The 16,920-nt window shown below is 47.0% G+C and overlaps 1 protein-coding gene across 3 annotated transcripts in view; it reads left to right on the top strand.

Moving 5' to 3' along the window:
* Positions 1-16,920, top strand: part of CDK12 (cyclin dependent kinase 12) — a 122,305-nt gene that overhangs the window by 63,030 nt on the left and 42,355 nt on the right. Inside the window, exon 15 of one of the 3 annotated variants that reach the window (XR_016441962.1) lies at positions 4,871-6,999. The exons of the other annotated variants lie outside the window; for them this stretch is intronic. The gene's annotated coding sequence lies outside the window, so the exon portion shown is untranslated. Of the gene's footprint in view, positions 1-4,870; positions 7,000-16,920 lie in introns of those variants that run through there. 3 annotated transcript variants of the gene reach the window in all.

Below are 16,920 nucleotides of genomic sequence, written 5' to 3'. Positions count from 1 at the left end.
AGTTAGGTGTGCCAGCGTGATTCACAAGATAAATGCAGCATTCTTGCATAGGAATCTATAATGTTAAAACATTCTGACCTGTTGTGGTCTTTTTGAGTTCTTTGCAACAGAAGAATTGGTTTTATTCTTTTACGGTTAAGAAATGAGTGAAAAATTGAGCCGCTGACATAGCTCCTTTTGTTTCCTGTGTCCTCCCATTCTATTTTTCCCTGTAGATTGAATCTGACCTTAATTCCAGGTTACTAAATTGAGTAGAAGACCTCCTTCCTGCTCTGGGACTGCACTTCCTTCCCCAGGCCATTTCTAGTCTGTCCCTGTATCTGTTGCATCTGCTTGGCACCAAGGTGGAGTACACAAGTCATGATTGCTACCAGAAGTTGTCCACATGGGGTGGTCATTCTTTATCCCTACCCCTGCCTGGTCAGTGGATGAGAGGACTCTGGTGGCCAAACGGCAACATCCCAGGCCCTGGCCCCTGGCATCTGTCTGATTTCTGCATCTGTCTCTGTTTACCTGCCTGTCATGTCCTTTGCTGATATGCACATCTTCACTAGGAATTGCAGGGTACTTGGGCACCCCAGTCTGAGCGTAGTCTGAGAGCCAGGGGACACCTGCTCACTTTACCAGCTTTGGCCGTCTTGGCCACCTGTTCCAGTGGCTTGTAATGTAAGAGTGCCCGGAGGCCGTAGTGGAGAGCAGGCCCCCTTCCATCATGCTAGGTTCTGTATAGACACAGGAATAGATGGTCCTTGCTCTTCAAAGAGGTTATGGCCTAAAGAGCAAGCTGTTGAGGAGAGGGGAGGGTGGAGAATGGAGGCACAGAAATGGGAAGCAATTCAGCTGAGGTCATACAAACTCGAAGGAGGGGAAGTGACTTGTCTGCAGTTACACAGCAAGTCAGTGGAAGAGATGGAAACAGCGCCTGGCTCTCCTGTGTCACTGTGTCTATGGGCCAGCCTGCCTGTCACCTGTGTTCTCAGCCTCTTCTGAGGTCTCTGCCACCCCTCCATGTGCCTGCCATCCCCATCTTTGATACTTTGACTTATTCTCTGCCCTGTGTGGCCTTATGTCTTTTCCCATCTCCCCCTGCTTTCCTCAGATATGAGGGGCAATGTTCACTAGCCACTCCTGCATTGTGGCTTACAAAGATTCATTTTTCCCAGTAGCAAATGGGGGTAGGGAGGAGAGTTGGCACCGAGTCCATTCCCGCGTCCGTGGGCGAAGTCGGTAATGAGTGTGTCGCTGGATTCAACCATTCGTGTCCCAGCTGTCACATCATTACCACGCTCTCCTCCCCAGGTCCTTTATTCACTGTCTGTCTGTCCCATCCGTCTGGAGCATGCGTGTGAGGGGAGACAGGGCATGGGGATTTTTTGGGGGGAAGGCTTTTCCCTGCACAATAGTTCACCTCTGCTCTTTTCTGTCCAGATTTTTGGGGGTGCGATTTAAGGCGGTTTCATCCCCAGCACTGATTCCTCATGCCTTCAGAAGAGCTAATCACTGGAGCAGGATTAGCATCAGCATTAATAACATACAGTATTAAAAACCCCAGATTTGTCAGTGCCATCCGCAAAGAGGATTTTTGGGTGCCATGCATGTGCCCATGTCTGCCTAGCAACCTCTCCCTTCGTTAGCTGATCTCTCCGACAGCTCTACCTGCCCTGACCTTGCCAGCTTCAGCTCTGCTATCTTAACTAGGCAAGGGGGGTTGTGTAACTTCAGGAGCAGCAGGGCCTGGCTGATTAAATTTAAAAACTCTATATACTGGCCATGGAGAATGGTGCATGCGCGCTCACACGCACACACACCGCCACCCTAACAGACTGGCACAGCACTGCTGGCTGAGGTTCAGAGAACCCTCCCATATTCCTCTCTCACTCAAATCAAAGCACAGCTGAGCCAAGACGGAGGGGGGACTGGAAAGGGGGGGTATATGGAATGGGCCTGGAATTGCACGTTTTCACCTGCCATTTAATTGGATGTATTTTTAATTAATGGTGCCTCTGGGACCAACATGAGACAACATGATCTCTGAATAGGGACAGGGGAGGAATTGGGAAAGGTACAAGGATTGGACTACAGGGTGCGCTTACCAGGAAAACACTGCCATCAATCACGGGCTACTTTCAGCTCTGGACTTCTGGCTGGTGATCAGCGAGGAAGCAGAGGGGTGGAGAGATGGGGGAAGGAATCACGGTATTCTGGCCTCTGCCTCTTCACCAGCTTGGAGTGTTGGAGAAGGGAGAGTTTGCCCCATGAGGTTCATGAGGAGGAAAACCCCTTGTACATGTGACATGAGCCACATGTTCTCAGCTGCTGGCACTATCGTGTTAGATTCTTAAAAGGCTGCTCATTGTGGTTGCCCCCCAAGAGACAATAACCCAGAAGATAATTTCTTCTCTGGGCTTCCCCCCAAAGTAGGTGAACTGCATGAGAGGGATTAGGGCTTGTTTCTGTGGGCTAGGTGGCCTGGGACCCCTCCCTCAGCTTGGATCATGGGGCTTAGAAAGTCCAAAGGTCTTGTCCTAAAAGCTTAAGTTACTGGCAGTCTTCAGTCTCCCTTTGCCAATGACCAGTGAGCTGAGACCCAGTAGACCTACACAGGGCAGGTCAAAAGCCGAAGCACTTTTTTACTGGTATTGAGTTACTGGTACACTGTACAGGCAAAGTGGATCCAAGTATGGATACAGTCATACTAGCAAAGCTGTGCTTTGTACTAGTAGGGTTAGGCCACCCTCTAGGAATGAAATGAGTTGCATGTGAAAAAGGGCAACTTATGTAACTGCATCTGGAGTACAGTGGGGTCTTTTTAAAAATCAGTACTGTTCAATCTGTATTGCCCTTTCTATGGATGTTCCAGCACAGAGTTGCTGTATACCACCCCTTCCTTAGGATATAGTTCACTGGTGTTAGCACCGTTAAACTGGTATAACAGGATCCCTGCTGGGTAAGGGTGCCACTAGACTAGTGGCAAAAGCATCATGCCTGTGCTAGAAGAAGAGATGCAGTTTGGTTGAACCAATATAGACATGGCAACTTTTACCTATGTTAGATGGCACAAATGAATCTGGGCTCCACCCAATCCCAGGGTTCACCCCAACCAGTAACGCATGTTAAAATGCAACTTGCCCTGTCTTGTCTAGACAGTGGCTTTAATACAAGTTTAGAAATGTACTTCTTTTCTCATGAAAAAGAGGCCTTTTTCAGGCTGAGCCACTACACGTGGTGTCGACAGAGGGGTTGACTCATAGAAAATGAGGGTGGGAAGGGACCTCAGGAGGTCATTTAGTCCAATCCCCTGCTCAAAGCAGGGCCATCCCCAACTAGGTCATCCCAGCCAAGACTTTGTCTAGCCGGGTCTGTAGTGGTTGCAATAGGCCTGTACCAATTTTGGGTGTAGATGGGCATAGAGAGCAAAACCACAGCCTGGCAACTTCTATTCAGCCCTGCAAACCCAGTGGCCTTTAAACACCACCAAAAGACTCTGTCAGCATTACCCATAGCACCTCTTTCCTGCCATTTCAAGTGTTTGTAACACAGGAGCTCCTCCGTTGCCCACTTTTTTCTGTGTTTATGTAGTGCCTCATTCCACCGAAAACAAGACACTCCCTGCCTCAAATACAGCCTGAATGGCCTTAGAAACCACAGTGTGCATCTTACCTTCTGTAGCACGAGAAGGGCTAATGGCATTGTGGTCACTGAGCTATAAGCACCCAGATGGAAGGTTCCTACAGAAAGGGTTAAAGATGCTATGCAGGAACCATGCCCAGGGGACTGAGACCTTTCTCCTTGGTGTGTTTGGGGCAGCAGCCCAGCATGTGAGTTAATGCCCAACAACCTCCCCTAGCCTGTGCAGTATGAGAAATGGCCTTATGCAAGGGGCTTCCGAGATGCCAAGTTCAGGGTCTGAGGGAGGAAAATGGGCATGGATTGTCCATGGCAGCATCTGGATCAGCTTCAGTTCTGTGTCTGTGTGAGGCAGAGGCAGCTGCTGCTTGGCTGGGGGTAGTGGTGCTTGGCCCGAGGCCTCTGCCTGGGGACAGTTTGTCCCCACATCTGTTGAGGAGAGAAGGAACGAGACTCACCTACATTCTGTCAATAGGCAAATTGTACTGAGAAAAACCCTGACTCCATGTCTTTGCAACGGTTGTCCTCTTAGGAACTGGGGCAGTTGCCCCATTGAGATCTGAAGCTGGACATTGGCGCAGCGTGCAAACCCTCCACAACTTGGGGCGCCTGTCCTCTGGGCTGCCGGGTTCCACTGGCCTGGGCTGATGCCATCGGGCAAACGTTTCTCAGCCGAGCAGTGACTGGGTGTCCTTCCAAGAATGGCTGCATGGGTTGGATGGGGAAAGCAACTTCCGGCAGACTCTGTTCCCTAGCACAGCTCGGGCACAGAAGGAGAGCGCGATGGCACATTGTGAGGAGAGCGATGGGGGTGGGGATTACCATGACAACAAGCTGGGCATGTTCTTGGGCTTTGTCTTTTTCGAGCAAACTTCTGCTCCTGCTCAGTCACCATTTTGCTATTGTCTCTCCAACTTGCCCTACATCCCAAAGATAATGATTACACAGGACATAATTGCCTCACTTTACCCTTGTGGTGGGCTTGGGGCATCCATTTGGCCACTGGTGGGTTTTTTTTATTTGAACCCATGCAATTATATTCCATGCATGATAATTTCCTTGCTGCTCCAGAGCCAACAGCCCAGGCCTCTTGCTGACAGAAGGGACTTTTGGGTCATTTTAGCAGTGGGGGATACTGAAGTAGGGGGGTTGTTACAGGCCGTATGGCAGTCTGAATTGGGGTACTGTTTGCTGATGTATCTGTGAAGTCCTTCAGGCTGTGGTTTGTTATGACAATATTCAGATGTTCAAGAGGAAAGAGATGACCTGCCCGAAACCCAAAGGCTTCTGCTTCTCACAAGTTATGAAGTTCCACTCCCCTGTTGGACAGAGATGGACACATTGTGACATCTTCTCCAGATTGCCTAGAGGGCACAGGACTTTCTGCGCCAAGTTGTCTGGCCCTTTTCCTCTACCACATCCAGATCTCAAGCAGGGTGACATATGGCTCCTTTGGGTCATATTCCCCAGGAAGTGGGCATTATCAAAGCATAGAACTGGCCACAGCATCATGGCAATGTGATGCCAGACAGTTTCAACAGTTTGGTCCTGCCTGCAGAGATGAATCTGAAAAGAGATGATGAGCCCTCACTCCCAGCTTGCCTCTCATTGACTGCCCCGCTGCTCAGAGGAAGTGTTGTAACTGAGGCTACAGCTCTAATGCAGATCTGGCATAAGGAAATGTCATGGCTCCTCCTCTCCACCCTGGACAGGACTTCTTCCCTGAATAGAAAACAGTTCTGGATTTTAAAGGGGCTGTATTTTGTGAGGGGCTGAGTACAATTCTGTTGAAGGAAGATCAAAATCAGCACAAAAGCTAAGTTCAGCATGAGTTTAATTGCTCGTGATCAGGGGCATTGAAGGAAGCTCTGTCAGCTCCTTGAGAGATGAGAGACTTGAGTTTCTGGGGTAAACCCCCTCTCTAGATGCTTCTATCAGAAACCACGTTGGGCAGTCATGGACACAGCCTAAGGGAAGAGCAGTGCAGGAAGAAGGAAAGGTCAGAGTAATTGAAACTTCAGTTCAGGACTGGGTCACACAGAAGCTCAGACACTCATGGACTGTGGGGTGTACCAACTTATAAAAGGTTGGAGGGTCCATTTGCTGGCATGGCTTTTGACTTGAACCATTCTGATGACAGCCATATAGAGCAGAGCCTGTTGTTGCCTCAGTGCATTCTGGGACCCCTCAAGAGCATGGAGTTGACCCTCAAGAGCATAGGCTTGATGCTAAGAGAAGTGGCCTAGTCGCACATTTTAGCACATGACCATGAATACCACTGCTGTTTAGCCTGTGCTGCTGACCATCTTTGGATGACCAGGGGTTGCTATAAGTTGGGAATAACTACTGTGTGTGTTTTGGGGAGCATGTCTAGCAACTGCCTTTGTTCTGCTTGGCTCTGGCCTCTTAGAAAGCCAAAGGAAATAGCTGCTGTATGGCAAAGTCCTAGCTAAGTCTGTACCCAACAGGGCCTCTTGGTGAGTGTGAGATAGCTAAGGTCCCTGAAAGAGAAGTGATAGGTAACAATGCAGTGGAGTACAGTGGGGGAGCCCAGTAGGTGAAAAGGGAAATAAATGGCTAATAAGCCAAGGACACAAACTTACAGTAGATTCTACTGAGCAGCTGTGGGTCCTTCCTGTGCTAGGAGCCAGGGGGGAAGGGGTCCCATCCACATTAGTGTTGCAACAACAGCTGCCACTGGAGTGCTGTGTACCTGGACAGCTCTTTGCATCCATACCCATGTACTAGTACATCAGATGCAGCAGCTTGGTGCAGTGGACAGAACCAGACCATTTTCCCTTCGTTAGGCTTGGGCTCCATGGCTAACAGATCCTATTTTCCCCCTTTTGACACTCCTGTAAACTCTACTCCATAACCTTCTATAGGGCTGCACCTACCAGGACTGCTAAGCCTTGTGGGGCACTACCCCACCTTTCCTTTACCCTGAGGAACACTCTCCCCCTCCCCATACAGCCCCCCAATACCTTTGCTTTGTTTATTTCTTTCCTTTCCCCATCTCCCACACACACTGCTGCCTGCAAAAGGGGGGCCAGGCTGGAAACCTCTGGAAGGGGAGCACAGCTGGTGCACTAGCTTCCAGCTCGGCTGCACTAGCTTTCCCATCCTCTCCCCCCGCTCCACCCTCCCCGCCTTCTGGCAAGTCCCAGTCGGAGGTGGGGTGGGGGGGTGGTATCCCGCTGATATGGAAGGCTGTCTCCCTGGTGATGTGCAAGGGCAGCTGCCCTGAAGAGCAAGTGTGTGTGTGTGTGTGTGTGTGTGTGTGTGTGTGTGTACGCACATGCGTATGCGTGTGGTGGGGGGAAGGAGCCTGGCACTCCCATCTCACTCAAATCAGGTGCAGGTTGCCTAATGTAGGGCAGGCATTAATATTTAGTGTCATTTGGGGGATTTTTTGTCTTGTTTGCTGCATAACAGCCTTCTGCACTGGAATGCAAAGTGCAAGCTCCTGCCACAGCTCCATCACAAACTCCAGCAAGCCAGAGGGGAACTGGGTTCTGCTTCCAAGGCACCTGTGTTGGCCCATTGCTGGGCCCTGCTTTGCTACTGACAGGTTCTTGCTCTTCCCTCCTGTGCTGCCACCCATCTTAACAGCCAGTGCTGTGGCGGTGTTATGCAGCCTAGCTTTGTGTCTGGTGCTGCTAAGCCTATGGAGAGAGACAAAGCAGCCAAATCTACAAGATTATGGATTGGCCCTGATGAGTCCTGCCTGCCAGGCTGGACACTATACAGCCTTGAAATAGCACAGAATGATCTATGCCCTACAGACCTCTTAGCTTAAATAGACAAAGTGACCCAGTGAGTCACCCAGGCGGTCTGTAGCAGAGCCAAGACTTGCATCTGGGTCTCCTGGTTCCTAGTCCAGTTTTGTTTCCTTTGCGTCCCCCAGGTTGCCTCTATCCCACTTCAACACATGTGGGTCTTCCTACCAATTACAGTATGGAAGTAGGGTAACCAGCTGCTGTCTCATAAGGATTTCTAGAGGTAGCCTCTTCCAGAAGAATTCTTTTGTCCGTCTATATAATGGAATCAGTACCTCTCTTGCAGAGAGGAAGCAAAGCTTTTGCAATCTATGGGGGAAACATCCTTCGAGGAGACTAAATCCTAGGATGGTTGGGATAAATTAGACAAGCTTTTGAATGCAAGGCATTCTTCATCAGGTTGCTCAGTCCAGAAACTCCCTAGGATGAATAATACCTAGAATTCCCACATGTTCAGTGAGAGGCAAGGATTTTGTTTATTGGCATGATGGGAATCAATGCAAACCTAAACCTAAAGCCTTATAATGCTTCTTCACGTCAGGGGGACCTTTGTGCCCTTCTAAACACATATTTACTTTGTTTCCTTCCTCCCCAGAGGGTTGGGGTGTGTTGTGCTTCAAAGAGGCCACTTTACATTTTGGTATGGTCTCCATATTTCCCCCACCACCTTGTGTCTTGGCAGCAGCTCTCTTGTGAGGACAAAGAAGATGGGATGGGAAGAGTGGAACAAAAATGGAGGGAATAAAAGGGATGAAGAGAGATGAAATCCCATAGTGTAAGAGCTTCTTAGCATTGATGGTGATTTATTGGAAAGAGGGAGATGTTGGATGGGTCTGATCAGAAGACCCTACAGGGAGAGCTGCTGTCTCCGTGACTCAGGCCCTGTAAGCAGCATCTCCAACTTCTATCCCATTCTGTACATGCTGCAAGAAAGAAGCTGCCTCAGCCCTCTTTAGCAAACTACCCCCCATCTCCAGCAGGCCGTGCCAACAAAGCAGCTGGCATGCCTAAGCCAGCTTCTGAGACCATCCTTCTCAACCGCAAAGACGGTAGAAAGCTCACATATTCCTTTTTCCCTTGCTGTAACACAGAGCATATGCTGGGGCCTCACCTGCATTGCAGCTTCTTGGGATCTGTGGAAATGGACTCAGGAGGTTGTAAGGTATGTGTGTGCATGCCCATGTGCACACACGCAGTTTTGGCTTTGCTGTTGCCTTGCAGGTTTCAAACTTGCCAAGCAATTTTTTTAAGGCTGGTTGATGGGGAAAACAAAAACCAATTCTTCTTGCATCTGTTCAGGTATCAGTGGGCACATCTACACGTTCATTAATGCACAGTGCCTACTGCTCACTAAATTTAGTATTTTCAAAAGGAAGTACTAAATGAATGTGCAGTAGGCTGCCCTATTGCACATTAGTGTGATCACACACTTTTTCATGACAGTTAATGTGTAGTAGATTAATACTACTGCACATTAGCCTAATAGCATGATTTTTGCTGTAAGCATGATTTTGAGGCCATAATGTGCAGTCAGTCAATCTACTGTGCATTAAGCGTCCCATGTAGACGCGCCCAGTGACTAGCAGAGACAAAGCATTTCCTTTGGTATTCTGTTGTGAGCTGAGATTTTTTTCCCTTGTCATTTGGAATAGATGGAAGGTTTTATCCCACTAGATCCCTGCAGCACCTCTGACTTAGACCCTCAAGGGCAGGTTAATTAGGTAAAGCAGCTATATTCTTCTTTTTGGTGCTCCAAGAATCATTTTTCCACTGAGCTCTTCCTCCCAAGGATGCAGCTTCTGACAGCAAAGCAAAGGAACTTGTGTCTCCTTTCAGGCCTTGGCCATGAATGTGGTGTTATTAAAAGAGTGCAAGATTGGTAACCCAATGGATCCAAAATATGGATCTACAGAGAAGAGCTAACAGTTTCTCAAGCCATGCACATTGCCTCCTCAGTCCTGTTATAGACTTTCTTCCAAAAACCAGACTAGAGTCAGCTATGTGTAGAAGTCATCAAACAGGAGTCAGATAGTCACCACCAATCTTGATTCAGGCAAGCAAACAGATACCTGATTTTATTTGTTAGGCCACAGGGCAGCCATCTAGTCCTCTCGATCCTTTGCAATCACAGGATGGTGTAATTCAATTGTTGGCTCCCTGGTTATGGGAATGGTCCTTCAAGCAAAGCCCAGACACTCCACAGTGAAGTGTACAAACCCGATGAGTTTTGGGTGATCCTATATGCAAAAGTATTTGCCTGGCCTTGTTTAAACTCCCAGGCCATGTCCAGATGGGTGTGGCCACGCGGTATGTGGTGCTGCAGACCTGTCTTCCATGTTACACACTGCACTGCTATCTTGCAGCACAGGGTTTGGTTTGTGGGGGGTTGACCCCTGGAGACTCCGTCAAAAAAACCCACGCAGAAAAAAAGTGGGGTGGCAAATGTGGAGGTAGCATGCACCACCCAAAACGAGCCTGGCCAGCTGGATGCCAGTCGGGCTCCAAGCTGCAGGAGTCATGCAGCTGCAGCTTCCTTGGCTTCCAGGACCCTGGTAAGGCAGCTAGGGCCAGCACAGTTGCTGGCCCCAGCCTCTCCTACCCCAACCAAGGTAATCAGCCACATGCCAGAGGGTGTGTGGTACAGGTGTTCCCTGAGGACAACTAGTTGTGGCAGAAGGTATCCTGCTGCAAGTTGTCCCTGGGGAACCAAATGTTCATGCTCACCCGGACATAGCCCCAAAGTTTGATCCCAGCCTGGAAAACCTGGGACAGATACAGGGTGGCAGGCAGCTTGCTCCCAAACTGCTCCAAAGGCCTTGCACCAGAGGGTGGTGGGAGATACCCATATACTCCTGTCATGAGCTGTGTTCCTTTGAATTCTCCACCTTCCTTCCCCATTTTCTTAATTTAAAGCAATCTCTTCCCTCATTCCCCTGTGAAAATCTGCGCTGTAGGTCAAATGTTTTCCAGAGTGTCTAGTAATTTATGGCAACCAACCTGAGCTGCACCTTCAAAGGACTTGAATTCCATGGTAAAATAAGCACCTGCCCTTTGGCAGTCCAGACCCTTTAAAGATCTCAAGTTGGCCCTTTAAGATGACTAGTCACATCTGGGGAGAAAGCTTGATCTTTGTTTTAGATGATGCCCCATTTCCCAGCACTACTCAACCTCATTGGAAACATGTGTTTCCATCCTAAATTGCTTGCAGTGTTTTACTCTTTCAAGTGCCTTCTCCAAATCAGAAGCCAGCATGTTGCTCTGTGGCCAGGTGACAGATTGTTGGCTCTTGCAGTTTTTTCCATAAGCCCTGCAATAACCACTTTATTTTTCCACCCCCCCCCAACTTCAGGAATCCTGTGATATTGTGAGAATCTTTGTTTTTATTTTATGTACATGTATGCATGTATTTGTATGTATATTAAGCAGAACTACTGGCATTGTGGCTGCTAAAAAAAGCTTGAAAAATGAGTCTGCATGGCTGAAAAGTAACTGCCTTCATTTTTTTAAAACAACCTTGTGATTTTGTGAAAGGTCAGACTTGTAAGTTTTGAATATTCAAGGCTGCTGGTGCTGTATCCATCCTCCTTTGTACTTCCTGAACTTATGGCTTTTTGTCACTTTCAAGCAATTCCTTGTGAACTCTTTCTCACAGGTAGAGATCTACTCAATTCATGGTTTTGCAGATGTCTCAGAAACTGTGAAATCTGCGATTGTCTTTGAAATCAAGAACAAAAAAAATGAATAAAAATAAGATACTGGCTTCCAAGTGGCTCCTAGTGGGACACGTTGGTCCTCACTGATGGAAGGGGAAGGCACCAGGTGGCAGGGCGGCACGAAGGGCAGCGAACAGGATGACAGATGCCCCCTCATCCCGTCTCCCCCCTGCCAATCAGTGCCGAGGGGCAGGACCACCAGGAAACGCCCATGAAATTGGATCTGCATGCTGTGAGAAACCCTTTGTCTGCACCATTTAAGTAGATTGCTATTCATAAGTTGTAATAATAGTAGGCAACCGTTGATCCTTCTGGATCCTGGTGTATGTGTGAGAGGTCACCACGACCTTCAATACATGCCAAGGCGGGAATATGGAGAAGTGGAGGCTGCCCAGACCTACAATCCCCCCTTTAGACCATTGAGACAGGATCCAAAGGCCGGGCTGGGTCCAGATGTCTAGTGCCTCAAATGACTGTAGCTGTACATACATTCGGGAGTCGAAACCAAGCTTTTCGCCAGGCAGACATGGATTCTACCATTGAACTACAGCAGCAAGTCGCAAGTTGTAATATACTCTTTAATGTTTGCAACCTGGCCATAAGATAAAAATGCTAATACTTTTCATAGAGCAACCAGGGTGTGGAACTGGACATCCTCCAGATTTTCACAGTCCAGGAAGAGGAAGTGATTATATGCTAGGGGTGCACTGTGTAGAAAACAGATGGATACAGAGGGACCAGATTCCCATCACTTCTGCATAACTCCCACAGGAGAAAGATAACCCATTGGCTGGCTTCTACCACCAATAGCTCTCTGATGGAACCTAATGTTTAGTTGAGAGTTGAGGGTGCAACTGGAATCAGAAGAAATATTTAATATTTATTTGCAAAAATTCCATGCTAGTGGAAGGCAGAGATTCACAGCTGTAGCTAAGTCACAGAGCGGGCAGGCAAAGGCAGTGCAAGCTGTTCCCTACAGCTCTGCTGAAGCCTTTTGATCCCAATTTGAAGTCTCCCATTGGTATTTTGCATGGGAATTCAAGAGTTGGGTCAAACGCTCTGGTGGTGTAAGCAAGTGACATTTCACTGCCGGCTATAATGTTGCACCCATTTACATCAGCCAAGACCTAGGTTCATATCTGTTTTGGTTCCAGTCCTTTAACTCAGTTTGTGCATGCAGACTATGTACTCCTTCTGGAGAAGAAGAGCAGAGCAGGGTGTAAGCTTCCTGGGCAGGGACTCTCTCTTGCTATGTGTTTGTACAGTGGTTTCCTAGGGCTCAGTTAGGACTCCTCAAATGCTACTGCAATACTGCTAAAATAACGTGAGATCCCTGCACATGTCCAGTGTAGCCTCATCACTTCTGATCCCTGGGGCATCTGCATTATAACTGAGTCTCTAATGACATGATCAAGCACTGTCTCTCAGTTATACAAAAATGGGGGGCCTTTTTTATAAGGATACACAAACTTGTAAAAAACTCTTGGATGGAACAAAGTTCCATCAGAAAATGAAGCTTCTTTGAAATTAAAAACATTTAGTGGAAGTGCATCAGTTCTTATTAAATTTTGTATTGGAAAATTATGCAATTGTTCATTTTGCTTACATCCAAACCTTTTGTTTAATTTAGATGTTTATATTTTATGAGACTGTTAATTGTAATACAGTTATCCATCCATTGGCTAGCCTCTTTGTACTACAGATGTGATAGGATGGATTGGCCTCTGTCCAGGGAGCTTACACCTTTCTGTAGCTCTCAGTTTAGACATAATATTTTGTAATATTTCAACATCATTGAAAGAAAACATCTCAACCGTATTGAAATGATTCAATATTAATTGAACACAACATTTTTAGGTTTCTAATTTTATAAAATAAAATTATTATTTTCTAATTTTATTTTTTTTACTTCCACTCTGTGAAATTCCACACTGTTGATGTCTTGTCCCAGTTTGAGACAGAATTTTTTTCAGTGTCAGGATTTTTCACTGAACAGAAATTCAGCTTTGCAGCCTCATCAGGTGCCTTTAAAACCTTCTTTTGGCATTGTCAGAGCAGTGTATAGTGAAAATAAGAAACATTGCCTTGTTACAAATAAGAACCCAGTGTCTTGGACTTGCACATGAAATATCTTGTCATGCTGTGTCCTATGTGTATGCCAGATAGTCTATAAATATCTTTTATTATGAGCAGCAGCCAGTAACCTGAACTTACGCATTAAATATATCTGATCTTACAATGACTCATGCTCAATATTGCCAATCTCAAGTATCCTCCCCATCCCTAGAAAAATCATGATTGATTTAAAAAGATAACCATAAATGTTTGGTTGTTTTTATTTCCATTCTGAGCTTCTAGGTGGTCATAATTTCCAAGCTTTCCTCTGACACCATGGAATATAAAAACTGTCCTTTTTTATAAAGGAAGCTGAGGTGCTCCTGCTATCATACGACTCTAGGAACTAGAGCTTTAAGAAAATACTCCCACAATTGCAATACTAATGACAAAAAAATTACAAGTTGGTAAGACAGTACTCATACGCTTCATGTTCAATATATGAACAGTCACACTGAAGCCAGTGAATTCAAAAGTGCCATTCCTGTGTTTTGTTCTAAGTAGGAGTACATGTCTTTGAAGGATCCGGCTTCTTGGGTTTCAATATACAGTCTTGGTGCTGAGTCAACTCAAATAGATGAATTTCTCCGGGGTCACTAGTGTAGGTCTCCTTCAGTAGGTACTAGATTGGGGCCAAAGAGATTCAGTCACATAGACTCCCTGCACGAGCCTTTTAGCCTGCTTTGTGCCTCAGTTCCATACCTGTAAAATGGGGACAAGCCTATTGGCAGCTCTGGCTGCTGTGAGGATGGAATCTGTTCATGACTGAGATGCTGCAATGGGCTGGGGGTGAGACTTAAGATAAAGAGTATCATGTTTGGCTCTGCTGACTTCACAAGCCAAGACTGTGACTTCCATGTTGTCCTGACAACGTTTTTTGGTAGGAATTGTTCTCTGTTTCTGCGTTCCCCTGCAGATTTCTGTTCATCACTGTCCCCTTCGCTGTGCAATACAAAACTCAGAATGGAAAATGAAACCCAAAGTCACCTGGCCTGTTGTCCACTCAGCCCTTGCCTCCCACTCCAGCCTGGCCCTCTCCCCACATAAACCAGCATGTGTATTTGTGTGTGTATGCGCGTATGGGTTTATTAGCGTTATTTCAGCATTGTGATGCAGAGAGAGTAAGTGTAACAGCTGCTCCTTGCTTGCAGTGTTTATTGTTACCTAGAGACAGCCCACTGGCTTTTTCCCAGCTTCCCCCCGCAGCCCTGCTCTCCCCACACACTCTGATGCAAAATTTATAGCATGCCCATCCTGTCCCTTTAACTCTCTCACTTCCAGACAGTGGCAGGGGCAGGGGGGAAGGAGAGGGAAATGACCTCTGAAAATAGGTGCAAATAAAAAGAAAGGACACTGTTGGTCCACGTGGCAAAAGCTTTATGGTACAAACAGGCCTTGGCAGCAAAACAGAATCTAGCTCCGATACCCTCTGTGTTAGCAGTGCATGGGAGACGCTAGCACCCTGATGTGAATGCGGCATATCTGGTGCTATAGAGGGAACAGAGATTCTGATAGTAATGTAAAGCTGAGAGCTATTAAAGATTGAGCTAATGCTTAAGCTTGGATTCTTTTAAACATAGACAGGTGTGTGCAGATTCTGAAAGGTCCTTTCTCACCATCTAGTCTGATCTCCTGACTAAGATCAGAACCCAAAACTCACCCAGTTCCTGCACAGACCTTACTGGCTTGGAGGTTCAGCTATCTCTTTCTTCCCTATAAGTACTCAAGGCCCTCCAGTCACTATTTAAAAGGGAGGACTCTCCCTCCATATATCCCACAGCAGACACCTGCACTACCCAGGAGCATAGTTTTACTGGGAAGGAATGACTAGAGGAGCAGGCCTTGTGTGTGCATACCTGTGCATGGAGTGCTAATGTGCAGCTATGTAATGAGACAGGTGGTCTAGCAATTAAGGCACTTGACTGGGAGCCAAGACCCCTGGGTTCTATTTCTAGTCCTGGCAGTAAAATGTAGTTGAATGGCCCTCAGTTCCACCCTGCTTTTGCCATTAGGTAACATCCTTCCCCAGCCTAGAACTAAAAACCAAATCCATGCATTTCTAAATTCCCAGTTTCCAGAGTCTTTTAATTAAAATGCCCCAGATTGCTTTCCAGTCCTGGTGCTCACTTAAGGCAGGGCATCAAATATGTCACTTCCTTCCTGCCTACCTCAGTTTCTCCCTCTGTAAATGGGGGCAGGGAGCATAATTACATGGCATAGCTGACATGTTAAGATCCTCCAGCATAGGCTACCTCAAGGCCTCTTTGATGTCTCAAGTGTATTTTAGCAACCCTCGCAGCAGCAGGCCATAGGCCACCATTGTCCCTGCTGTTTTACCTGTGGCATGTTAGGGTGTTATGCCTTGTGGCTGAGTGTCAGGGTTGACCAGGTTGTTTTACTGATAAATGAGACAGTGAATTTGTTTAGGATGGTTTGGATAAGGAAGATCCTGCATCTGGTGGGAGATTGGACTAGATGACTTTTGAAGGTCAGTTCCAGTCCTTCTTTTCTATGATTCTGATTCTAAGGCAAAATATCTTTTGTACAATCTTCATTTATCTTTATGGCCAGAAAGAGAAAAATGACTTGAAAAACATTTTGCCCATTCAGATTTTGACAAATTTTATGCAAAGTTGCTGAGTATTCATTACCATTTATTTATTTTAAAAAATCTTTTGTTGTTTAATAGTCTCTCTTGAACCCATCAGGCTGTTTCTTTCATAGCTTGCCATTTGCAAGACATGCCAATGATTGCATTTCCTGCAGTTGGAGTTCTGACTCTCAGTCAGATGTCAGGGGAACAAGGTTGTCAGTAGCAGGTTCTCCAGTCAGTTGGTGAGAAAGTTCAGGGGTGCAAAGGTCAGAAGGAGCAGCTTTCCATGAGTAATACACTTTTGAAATGAGGAGATACTGATCTCTCATTGGTCAAGTAGGAGGTCATGTTCTGTCTTTCTATACAATTTCCCTGCAGTGTTTCACTAATGCAGCTGGACTTTGACTTAGAACCACTTCCCCTACTGGGGAGAGTTTGACTTAAAAGTGTCCTGAAAATGATCATGGGAGGAGAAGGGGTTTGTGCCCTTCTTGCTGTTTGGTGAAAGGTGTGTGTGTGTGTGTGTGTGTGTGTGTGTGTGTGTGTGTGTGTGTGTGTGTGTGAGAGAGAGAGAGAGAGAGAGAGAGAGAGAGAGAGAGAGAGAGAGAGAACAAGGATGTATTCCTGAGTACTAAGTTTTATAGTTAGTAGGGTCGGAAGGGACTTGAGCAGATCATCAAGTCCGACCCCCTGCCATGGCAGGAAAAAGTACTGAGGTCAAATGACCGTGGCCAGGTCTTCATCCAGCCTCCTTTTAAAGACCCCCAGAGTAGGAGCCAGCACCACTTCTCTTGGAAGTTGTTTCCAGATCCTAGCTGCCCTGACCGTGAAGTAGCGCCTCCTGATATCTAGCCTGAATCTACCCTCTGCCAGCTTGTGACCGTTATTTCTTGTCACTCCTGGTAGTGCTCGGGGGAACAGGGACTCTTCCAATGCCTGCTGGTGCCCCCTGACTAATTTGTAAACAGCCACTAGATCCCCCCTTAGCCTTCTCTTGTGGAGGCTGAACAGGTTCAGGTCTCTTAGCCTGTCAATGTAGGGCCTGCCCTGGTGACCTCTGATCATGTGGGTGGCTCTCATTTGGACCCTCACC

Source organism: Crocodylus siamensis, chromosome 4 (genome assembly GCF_052110815.1).
Source record: "Crocodylus siamensis isolate JL-2025a chromosome 4, ASM5211081v1, whole genome shotgun sequence".
Taxonomy (NCBI): Eukaryota; Metazoa; Chordata; order Crocodylia; family Crocodylidae; genus Crocodylus; species Crocodylus siamensis.
This window is presented reverse-complemented; position numbering and strand designations above follow the sequence as displayed.